The 10,745-nt window shown below is 54.7% G+C and overlaps 1 protein-coding gene across 2 annotated transcripts in view; it reads right to left on the bottom strand.

The window, feature by feature from the left end:
- The window catches only part of Gng7 (G protein subunit gamma 7), a 61,229-nt gene that overhangs the window by 40,569 nt on the left and 9,915 nt on the right, over positions 1-10,745 (bottom strand). For both annotated transcript variants that reach the window (XM_050123570.1, XM_050123572.1), the window contains exon 2: positions 3,297-3,350. The gene's annotated coding sequence lies outside the window, so the exon portion shown is untranslated. The remainder of the gene's footprint in view (positions 1-3,296; positions 3,351-10,745) is intronic.

Raw genomic sequence — 10,745 nt, 5'->3', positions numbered from 1 at the left:
TGATGTGGGAGTGATTTCTTATTAATAAAGAAACTGCCTTGGCCCATTTTATTGGATAGAAAATTAGGTAGGCGGAGTATACAGAAGAGAATGCTGGGAAAAAGAAGCTGAGTGAGGAGTCGCCATGATGCTCCCGCTCCAGACAGATGCAGGTTAAGATCCTCCCTGGTAAGCCAGCTCGTGGGCTACACAGAATATTAGAAATGGGTTAGAACAATATGTAAGAGCTAGCGAATAAGGAACTGGAACTAGCCGGGCCAGGCAGTGTTTGAAAGAATACAGTTTCCGTGTAATTATTTCTGGGTATAAACTAGCAATGCGGGCGGCCGGGTGCCGGGGACGCAGCCCTGCCGCTCCTAATTTCAACAAATAATTGACCTGAGAGGCCAACGGTATCTTAGGGGAAGATCGTTCTCAGCGGAGATGCCCTGCTTCAGGGACCCCAGGAGACTGTCACCCAGCCACCTGTCCCCACTGAGGTCCTGGGACTCTACCCACATGGAAACCTGGTGACAGGACCTACCCCAGCAGGAGAGGTTTAAGCAGCATAGCGCGTCGGGTGCTGGGGACACTGCTCAGGGGTGTTCCCTGTGGGGTGCCCTTGGCTCTGCGGGGCACAGCAGCTTCCACAGTCTCTGCCAACAATGCCAGGAGCACCCCAGTGTGTCACCCAGGATGCCCTGGAGGGCGGGGACAGGATAATGGTAGCACATCCTGGGAGCTGAGGCTGTGAGAAGTTTCCCGCGTCCTCAGCTACATACTGGGCAAGGAGAAGGTTCTAGGCACCCTGGGCACAACAGGAGCGTGTCTGGCAGGTCTCCGTGTGAAGCCTCACAACAACACACGGGTGTGTCTGGTGTTCTGGGGGGCTGCTGGGACCTTGTGGGCCGAGCAGGGTGGTCTGTCCACAGAGACCTGATAATACCACAATTCCAACAGGCCGGGAACAAACCCAGAGGACAGTCAACCCAGACAGTGTGTGTGTGTGTGTGTGTGTGTGTGTGTGTGTGTGTGTGTGCAAGAGCCAGAGTCTGAGCCACCTGCTGCGCCAGGGCAGCCCCTGTCACGTGTCCGTCCCTCCCGCCCCCCCCCCCGCCCTCACGTTCCCAGCAGAAACGCCCCCAGACTGCAAGAAAGAAGGGACCGTGAAGAGAAAACCCTTGTGCTGGGGCCGCCCGGGGCTCTTGCTGTATGTGGATCCCCAGAGCGTCAAGACCGGAGATTGATTTTATGGAGACGGGCTTCCCTGATACCCTGCAGCCCTGTTAATCACCCGGCCCTCAATCTCGCCTCCACCCTCTGTACTTTGGGTAGCTTCATTTTCTCAGGCATCACTTCCTCCAAGAGGATGACTGTCACCCAGCGTCGCCAACAGCTGAACCTCCCACCTTCCCTTATCCAAGCTCCCCGAGAGTCCCCTGGTGCAGAGCCTCACGGGCCTCTGCTGACCCCTGGTGGTCATGTGTGGTAATGGCAGGCGCTGCTACCAATCCGGAAAAAGTTGTACAAAATGTCTCAGGAGATGGATGGCCTCCAAGTCTGAGGATCCAAGTTCAATTCCCGACCGTGGAAAGAGAGAGCCCGGCTCCTTCAAATTGTCCGCTGTCCTCCACATGTGAGCACACACATGCACGCACCCACACACATGTACAAATATAAATACATGTAATTATTTTTAGAAGGGTCCATACTGGACTGGAGGGACACTCAGTAGTTAGAGCACCATCTGCTCCTGCAGAAGACCTGGGTTCAATTGCCAGCACCCACATGGAGTTCACAACCACCTGTGACTCCATTTCTGGGGGCCCAACGCCCTCACACAGACAGCAAAACACCAGTGCACATAAAATAAAAATAAAGTTACTTTAAAAAAAAAAAAGGAAAGAAAAAGTCGGGAGCTAGGGAGCACCCCACTCTTCAAGGGGCTCATGAGAGAAAGACTCAAGTCAGTATTGTATCCCCACCCTCAGGACCCCAGCGTGACTGACAGGGCTGAGACTTCTCTGTGGGGCACACAGCCCTGGGTACCCCCAGCAGCCTCTGGCCGCTCCATGCCAGGGTTTCCCCAGTCATGGCCGCCTCGAGCGTTCCCTGATATCACAAAGGGTCCTTGACAACATAAATGCATCTTTTAAATCTGTGTTTGTTTGTTGAGACAGGGTTTCTCTGTGTCCTTCTGTGTATTTTTGGCTGACCTAGAACTCGCTCTGTAGACCAGGCTGGCCTCGAACTCACCGAGATCCGCCTGCCTCTGCCTCCCGAGTGCTGGGATTATAGGTGTCATGCCGGGCTTACTTTTTAAATTTTATCTTATTTTAATTTTAGAGAGAAAGGTAGTCCAGGCTGGTCTCAAATTCACTACATTGCTGAGGCTGACCATGTCCCCTCCAGCCTCCTCCTTCCCGGTGTCAGGGGACAGGCATATGCGATTACATTTCAAATGGTATGAGTCACACGGTCAATACAGTGCTGTCTTCTAATGTACCCCTAAATTAGGAAGAGGTACAGGCACGGGATTATACCCCGTGTGTGCAGTACCCGCGGAGGCCGGAAGGTGGCGCCCGTGCTCTATAATGAGACCCTGTCTCAAACCATGACCACGTCCGGAGACCCCCCTTTCCCGACAGCGCACCCCAGCCTCAGGAGCAGGAGCTAACCGGGAGGAGCGGGGTGCCGGCATGGTACGGAACAGGTGCAGAAAGCAAAGTCAACCCCAAAAACCATGACCCTGGAGTGAGGAAATGGCAGCGGAAACGGGGTGTAAGAAACGGGGTGCGGGATAGGGTGCCGGAAACAGGTGTGTGAAAACGGGTTTGTGGGAAAGGGGGTGCAGAAAACGGTGTGCGGGAAACGGGGTGCGGGATAGGATGCAGGAAACGGGTGTGGGAAATGGGGTGTAAAAAAACGGGGTGCGGAACAGGATGCAGAAGACAGGCGTGAGAGAAACAGGGGTGGGGAGAGAGGTGCGGGATACTGGGGTGCAGGAAACAGTATGGGAAAGAGGTACGGGAGACAAAACAAAGGTTGGAAAAGGGGGTAGGAAAACAGGGGTGCAGGAAACGTAAGCATGGGAAGTGGGGTACAGGAAATGGGATGTGAGAAATGGGGTGCTGGAAACGGGGTGCAGCACCAAAGCGTCTGGCAAACTCTGGGGTGGAGAGAACATGGCTGTCTGGAGCCGAGGTCACCCCACAGCACCATGGCCCCCTTCCCCGTCCGTGCGGATCCTGTCCCGCAGGACTCCTCACTCCCACCCAGGCTTCAAAGCCGAGCACGGCACCGAGCACAGCACCTACCTGCACCGAGTCCACCGTCCCAGTACCGAGGTTCCAACCAGAAGCCTTCGCTCCCTGGAAGAGAACACTGGGCGTTAATTTGGCACCGCGGATGTCAGGTCGGGGGTCCCGACAAGCTGTGGGGTTCGGCCTGCGCGGGCCGGATGAAAACAGCAATTTACCGAAAGAATGAGGCGGAATTCATAATTCATCTACTGCGCATTTGAAAGGGAAGTGGTGGGTGGGCATGGACGGGTCAGAGACAGTCGTCTGCAGAACGGAGGCAGGGGACTGCCCATCAGAGGGCGGTGGCCGACCTCCCAGGTCCCCGTGCGCCTCTCCTGAGGGTCACACCAGGGCATTTCTAGAAAGCATTTGTATACAGTGGGAGCTCAATAAATGCTGGACTTGACCAGCATGATTCATGGGGAAAGAAGGGCACTTCTGCGCTATTTCCCAACCTTAACCCCCAAAGACATATTCAGTGTGTGTGTGTGTGTGTGTGTGTGTGTCTCCACCTTGTGGGTTCTAGGGCTCGAACTCATGACCTCAGGCTTGACAGCAAGCTCCTTTATCTGCTGAGCCCTCTAGCCAGCCCTTACTTTATTTTATATTATTTTATTTGATGCAAGATTTCACTATGTATTTGACTTCAAACTCACAATCCTCCTGCCTCTGCTAGTTCAGTGCTTGAGATCACATGCTAGGCTATAAACCCTTTTTAAAATATTATCTTTTTTTTAGGTTTATTTGTTATGTATACAGTATTCTGTCTACATGTATGCCTGCAGGCCAGAAAAGGACACCAAACTCATTACAGATGACTGTGAGCCACCATGTGGACACTGGGAATTGAACTCAGGACCTCTGGAAGAGCAGTCAGTGCTCTTAATCTCCAGCCCTAAAATATTATCTTTCTCCCTCTTGAGACGGGGTCTCTTGAGCCCAGGCTGTCCTCACTCACTATGTAGCCTAGGCTGGCTTATGTGGTGCCCCGGGCCTGGTGCTTGCTGGGAGAGCGCTCTACCCAAGTACCTTTCTGAGGTTTTTGGTTTTGCAAATGCAGCTGCAATCCTGGCTGCCGCCTGCAGATGGCAGCGCCGCTGCAGGAAGCGGCTGGAATCCTGCTTGCACCGAGGCCAGGCTGGAGCAACACGCCCATCCACGGGGACGATTCCAGCCACTTCACACGAACCCAGGCAACTGAGAGTTGCACACGTGCTCACACCCAGGCTGGACACTAAGTCGTTGGAGGAGCTGAGGGGCATGCTGAGTGCAGAGGGAGAGCAGCTGGCCCCAGAAACCGGGAAAGGGGGGGGCACGCCTGGGGCTCATGGTGAAGGAGCAAGGCCCGAATTCTCAATAATAACTTAGGGTCCTTTTAGGCGGGTCTCGAGCTGGTTCCCTGAGGGACTTGAGCAGCGTCCACTCTGTCCTGCGTCCCCAGACAGCTCTGTGGGTCCCCGAGGTCGTCCTGACTCAGTCTAGTCACAGTGACTCCAGGACCCCAACGGATGACCCGGGACCGACAAGGACCCTGTGACCACTTCCCACCTTTGTCACGCAAGGGCAGCAGAGAGTCCACAGGGAAAAAGGGCTGGTTGGGGCAGGACACCCCGGCCATCACTGAGACAGACCCCAGTCCTTCCACGCTCCAGGCCAGACCACAGAGGGTCCCCCAGGGTGGGACAAGGGGCCACAGGGAGGGTGCTACACAACACCTCAGCCACACCCACTCAACACCTGGAGCCCGCAAGAGCCACTCTTGTCCCAGAGATCACTCGATGCGGGAAGGAGAGGACGCTGCAGCTCTGGTTTCTGTGACCACTCAGAAAGCAGTGTCATGAGGATCCCTGTCATCCACTCTATGGGCCACCGAGGGGCACGAGGAAACTTCTTACACACATGCACACACTCGTGCACATGCAGATGCACGCCCATGCACATAGGCGCGCACATGCACACACTGACCATGTGCACGCAGCGCCCTCAGAGTCCAGAAGGGATCACCAGAGCCCAGAGATGATGTCACAAACACCATGGGGATGCCGGGAATCGAACCCCAATTCCACAGTTTAGTGCCGAATCCCCCAGTACCAGTCAGAGCTGGTTTTAAAAAGGATTTTTTTTGACATTAAGATTTTAGCTGATTTCTTTAAGCCCCAACAGCCATGGCCCCAAATTTCATCTCTCTCACCAATGGCTGTGATACCCTTTGGGTCAAGGTCTCTGAAAGACAGGAACGGGCAGTGGTGGTGCACGCCTTTAATCCCAGCACTCGGGAGGCAGAGGCAGACAGATCTCTGTGAGTTCGAGGCCAGCCCAGAACAGCAAACAAAATCCATCCCAATGTACCCTTGGACCAGGCTGCCTTACTTTTTCTCAGGGAGGTCCAGAGGAAAGGGTTCCATGATCCCAGGGTGCAGTCCAGGCTGGCCTCGAGCTCACAGTTATCCTCTTGTCTCAGTGTGACCTTGGTGTTTTCATGTCACTGTCACCTTGACAAGGTATAGACGAGTGTCCCTGCACGCGGCAATGCCACCTCGTGGGCTGGATCGTGGGCGGAGCCCAGCGATCGCCTCTCTCTGCTTCCTGACTGCGGACTCGGTATGGCCACGATGGAGGGTGCTAACCGTGCAGGACAAGCCCTTCCTTCCGTAGCCGCCTATGTCAGGTGCTTGTCACAGCCATGGGCAGAGCAAGGAGAGGACCCAGCTTCCCACAGCCTGGGGACACCGCGCACCGTTTTCAGCGTGTACCCTGGGTCCTGATTATACGCAACAGAATCTCTGGCCTCCACCTGCCACATGCCAAGGACACTCTGAGTTGGGGTAGACACACATGTCCCCAGGCATAGCCCAGTGTCCCCTGGAGGACCCAGTCACCCCTAAGTGAGCCCTGTTCCTCCCTACACATCTTTCAAGGTGACAGTCATACCTCCTCCAGCGGGTCGCCGCTCCTCCGTGGGGAGCGAGTGGGTGGGACGGGCTGTCTGAGCCCCCTTCCCTTCCTACGCTGACAGGGGCACGTGGCACAGGCACACGGTCTTCTGCAGGCTCGATATAGCAAAGCGGGACCCGTCTTTTGTGCCACATGAAGCTGTCAAGCCCATCACCATAGCAACCATCTAAATATGTCACCCAGGAGCACTGATTGCCAAGGCAGGGAGCAGAGGGTGATGGCTTCCTCTGCATGGGGTGCAGCGCACAGGCAAGAGAGCACGAAGCAGGCAGGGACCAGGGTGTGAGGTGACTGGAACGGAGCTGGCTCTGTCACAGCTCTGAACAGACAGGGCCCAAGGACAGCTGAGTTCAGGACTGAACACCAACCGCTCAAGGTCTTTTATGCTTTGGGTTGAACGTCTCAACACTATAGTCTAGACTGATTTCAAACTCCTGGAAATCCTTCTGCCTCAGCTCCCAGTTCTGCAGGGATGAGCATGTGCCACCATGCCCAGCTAAGGCCAGCACCGCCCAGGTGGAGGCTCCCTGCCCACCTCAGGATCAGCTGGAAGGCAACTGGATCTCGTTCACGGTCAGGATGGGGTCCCCCAGGTACACTGTGGGTTGGGGGCATGCCCTGAATCCTACGGATGCTCAGAAAGTCGTTGGTTTCCACTAACTCCATGCCAGGAACTCCCCTGGTGTGCCATGGCCCAGCATCCAGAGGGACAGAGTCACCTGACAGTGTCACTGATGAGGACCGGTGTGTGGAGACAGCGTGGACAGCAGGATGGTCCACTTTGGACAAGAATAAAAACCTGAACAAGCTAATTTCCATTCAAACCTAAAGAGCCGTGGCCACGAGATGGCTCAGATAGTGAAGGTGCTCACCGCCAAGCCTGTCCTCGGGACCCACGCGGTGGTGGAAGAAGACTGAGAGCCACAAGCTGTCCTCGGGTCTTTGCACACATCAAGGCACGTGCACATGCGATGCAGGAATGGAAGTTTAAAAAAAACGTAAAGAGCACCTATGTCCAAAGAGATGCACGGGAGCCCACAGTCACCTTGCAGAGGTCCTGATTGCAAATACGGACCGCAGACCAGAGCTCAGTGCCTGGCTTATCTTCAGGGCCGCAGGGCCGCTGTAGCTCTGTGTGCCCATCCACAGCCTGTTTCCTTTGTAGACCTAGGGTTGAACCAATGGCTTCCCCACTCACAGCAGAGCTAAACCCCAGCCCCTCACTGGGGAATTCTAGGCGGGGCTCCATCCTGACCACGCCCCCAGCCCCTCACTGGGGATTCTAGGCGGGGCTCCATCCTGACCACGCCCCCAGCCCCTCACTGGGGATTCTAGGTGGAGCTCCAACACTGAGCCCTAGGTAGAGAAGGATAAGGGAAAATATTGCACTGCTCACAATGAGCGGATATTCTCAGACCTCTATCCAAGACTCCTTAACATGCCCCAGTGAATCTAAACAAAGTCTGAAGAACTGTCCTCAGGGTATGATGTCACAACAAAGCTGGCTTGACCTTGGATTAGGACTCTAACAGGGAGCATCCTGGGGGAGACTAAGAGATCCCAACTCCAGGAGCTCAGCCTTGCTTCACTGTGGGAGGAACAAGGGGTCACCCTAAGACCTAAGTCATGCGGACATCATTTGGGGGCACGTGGGGACTCCTCTGTCCTGGCCTCCTAAAGTAGCTTGTTCAGTCAATATATCCCAAAATGTAAAATTCATTTTAAAAAGAAACGGAGATAGTAGACATGCAATTAGCCCAGAAGGTACTTTGAAAAGGGAGCGTTTGGTTCCCATGACAGCCTCCTAATGACACGATTATGTAAAATCCAGAAAAAAATGCTAAAAACAGAATATGCAAATTAGAGAGGGATGGGCTCCGCGAGGGAACAGGTGGGAGAGATGGTCCCCGTGGGGCTGTGCTGCAGGGAGCTTTCAGAAGGTTGAGGGTGGATGTGGCAGCAGGGTGCCCTCACCCGTGAGCCTTGTGGAGGGTGCAGCTGGGGCTGGACTGGAAGACAGCAGCAGCTTTATGGGTGGAAAGTTCTAGAAACCCAGAGTGAATCAGAATGATTGAAAGAATGGAGTGCTGGCAGTACAAGCCTATAGTCTGTATGGGTGGGGCTGAGGCAGAAGGATTGCTCCGAGTTTGAAGTCAGCTTGGGCAAGCACAGTAAGACTCTGCTTAAGAAAAACAAAACAACCAGCAATGAATAAGCCTGGCTATGGAACAAGAGCAAGACCAGCCCAAGGCCAGCCTGAGCCACAGAGGGAGTCCAAGGCCAGCCAGCCTTTGTCTCAAAATAAAACGTGGAAGAAGGCCAGTGAGTTGGCTCAGCAGGTAAAGGCGCCGCTGCCAAGCCTGATGACTAAATTTCGGGGACAGGGTCTATATAGCCCAGGCTGGCATAGAACTTACAACGTAGACCAGGTTGTCCTCAAACTCACAGAGATCCTCCGACTTCATCCTCCTGAAGCGTACACCACCAAATCCAGCCAATGGTAGAGTGCTTGCCTAGTGTGCATGAGGTTCAGTGCCTGGTGTGCATGGAGTTCAATGCCTGGTGTGCACGGGGTTCCGTGCCTGGTGTGCACAGGGTTCAATGCCTGGTGTGCACGGGGTTCAATGCCTGGTGTTGAAAACAAACAAAATGGCTTGGGGTCACTGGATTCAGTCGTGCAGATTTAAAGGAGTCAGATCAAAGCCACAGGTGAAATGTGGCCTCAGTTTGCTCCTGTCAACAAGTCCACTGAGAGGCGCAGCCACCTTGTTCCTTCACCACTGTCTAGGGAAGCTGAGCAGACACAACAGGGACCTCTTGGCTCCAGGACACTGGGTGCACAGCACGGCCCTCCCTCACGAGCTCAAACCCCGGAGGGACTGCAAACTGTCCGCATATTGTTTTATTGAAGGGGCTGAGGACGAGGCTCAGTGGGTGCCCGGCTCACCCATTACACACACAGCCAGATCCCATTCCCTGCACATAAGTCAGGTGTGAGGGCGCTTGCCTGTCACCCTGGCACTCAGCATGGGGCTCCACGGTGAGCTTGTGACCAGCCTGGGCTACGTGAGACCCTGTTCTCAGACAGATAGACCCGCCGTGGGTCCCTGTCCTCCACAGTCCTGGAGACTGGCTGAGCTGTCACCTGCTCTGGGACCCGGGCTGTGCCTCACTCTGCAAGGTCAGCTGAACCTGCCGAGCTGGTGGCCCTGGCTCCGCGGGCCGCCTTTCCCGCCTTTCCCGGCACAAAAGGTTCCCTCATCTCCTGGTCACCTTCACTTTGACAGTGCTGGGTGTTCTGGGTGTTCTGGGTGTTCTGGGTGTGCTGGGTGTGCTGGGTGTTCTGGGTGTTCTGGGTGGGGAGTGCTGGGATCTGCAGGGTGCTGAGCTGAGTTCCCAGCCCCCACGGAGCCCAGGCAAATGACATCACCCCTCCCCCATTCATGACAATCTGAGCCTGTCTCCTTCTGAGATTTCAAGTTCTGTATTATGTTACCAAGTCACCCACGCGTGGAGACACAAAATTCAATGCTGAGGGTCACCTTGAGGTCTGGCGTAAGGAAGGGCTGGCTACCCTCTTGCCTCATCCCAGATGCTGTGGGCTCAAAGCCTTGAGCAGCGGGAAACACCTGCTGCTGTGTGTGCCCACGCGCCTGCCCTTGGCGCGTCTGCCCTTCCCGCGCCTGCCCTTTGCGTTCAGCCAGCCTGATGCCCGCACAGTGACCGCAGCCCCAGCATCCAACACCCTTCTCTGGAGGTCTAAAAAATGCTGGCAGATGGGAGGGGCAGAATGACTGATCTCAGGCCATGAACTTGAGGTCAGCCCCAAGCAGAGCAGAAGGTTAGCTCGGTGGATAGCACACCTGCTAACAGACGAGCCAGGTTCGATTCCCATCACCCACAACCATCTCTATCTGTAGTTCCCAGGGATCCAACGCCCACTACTGACCTATGCAGGTACTGCACCCAACGTGGTGCATAGACATACACACAAGCAAACATCCATACACAAAAATAAAAGATATTCATGTGTGTATATTATTAAAGAAGGGTTGGAGCTGGGGCTCGGCAGGTAGAGCACCCCTTGGCATGTGCAGAGCCTGGAGTTCCCCCCTGCATGGGGAAGGTGGCACACAGCTGCCATCAAAGCATGTTTCTCTGGTGGGACATTTGAGGCCCAGAGACTTTAAGAAGTTCATCAAAGCCACACAGCTGGGAACTGACATAAAAAAGGAAACGTGTAGTCAAAAGACAACTTCCAAGTGGCTGTTGCTTCTTGTCCTACCTGAAGACTTGCCAGCTCTTCCCTCATTTTCTTCCAGAACACAGACAGTTGGAGGTGAGACACGTGACTACACACGGCGTCCCAGCACTCGGGAGGCAGAGGCAGGGGGATCTCTGTGAGTTAGAAGCCAGCCTGGGCTACAATGCAAGTTCCAGGACAGGCTCCAAAGCTACACAGAATAAAATCCCGTCTCAAAAAAAAAAAAAAAAAAAAAAAAAAAAAAA

Source organism: Alexandromys fortis, unplaced genomic scaffold (genome assembly GCF_014885135.2).
Source record: "Alexandromys fortis isolate MF-2015 unplaced genomic scaffold, M_Fortis_MF-2015_v1.1 scaffold_221, whole genome shotgun sequence".
In the NCBI taxonomy this organism is placed as follows: Eukaryota; Metazoa; Chordata; class Mammalia; order Rodentia; family Cricetidae; genus Alexandromys; species Alexandromys fortis.
This window is presented reverse-complemented; position numbering and strand designations above follow the sequence as displayed.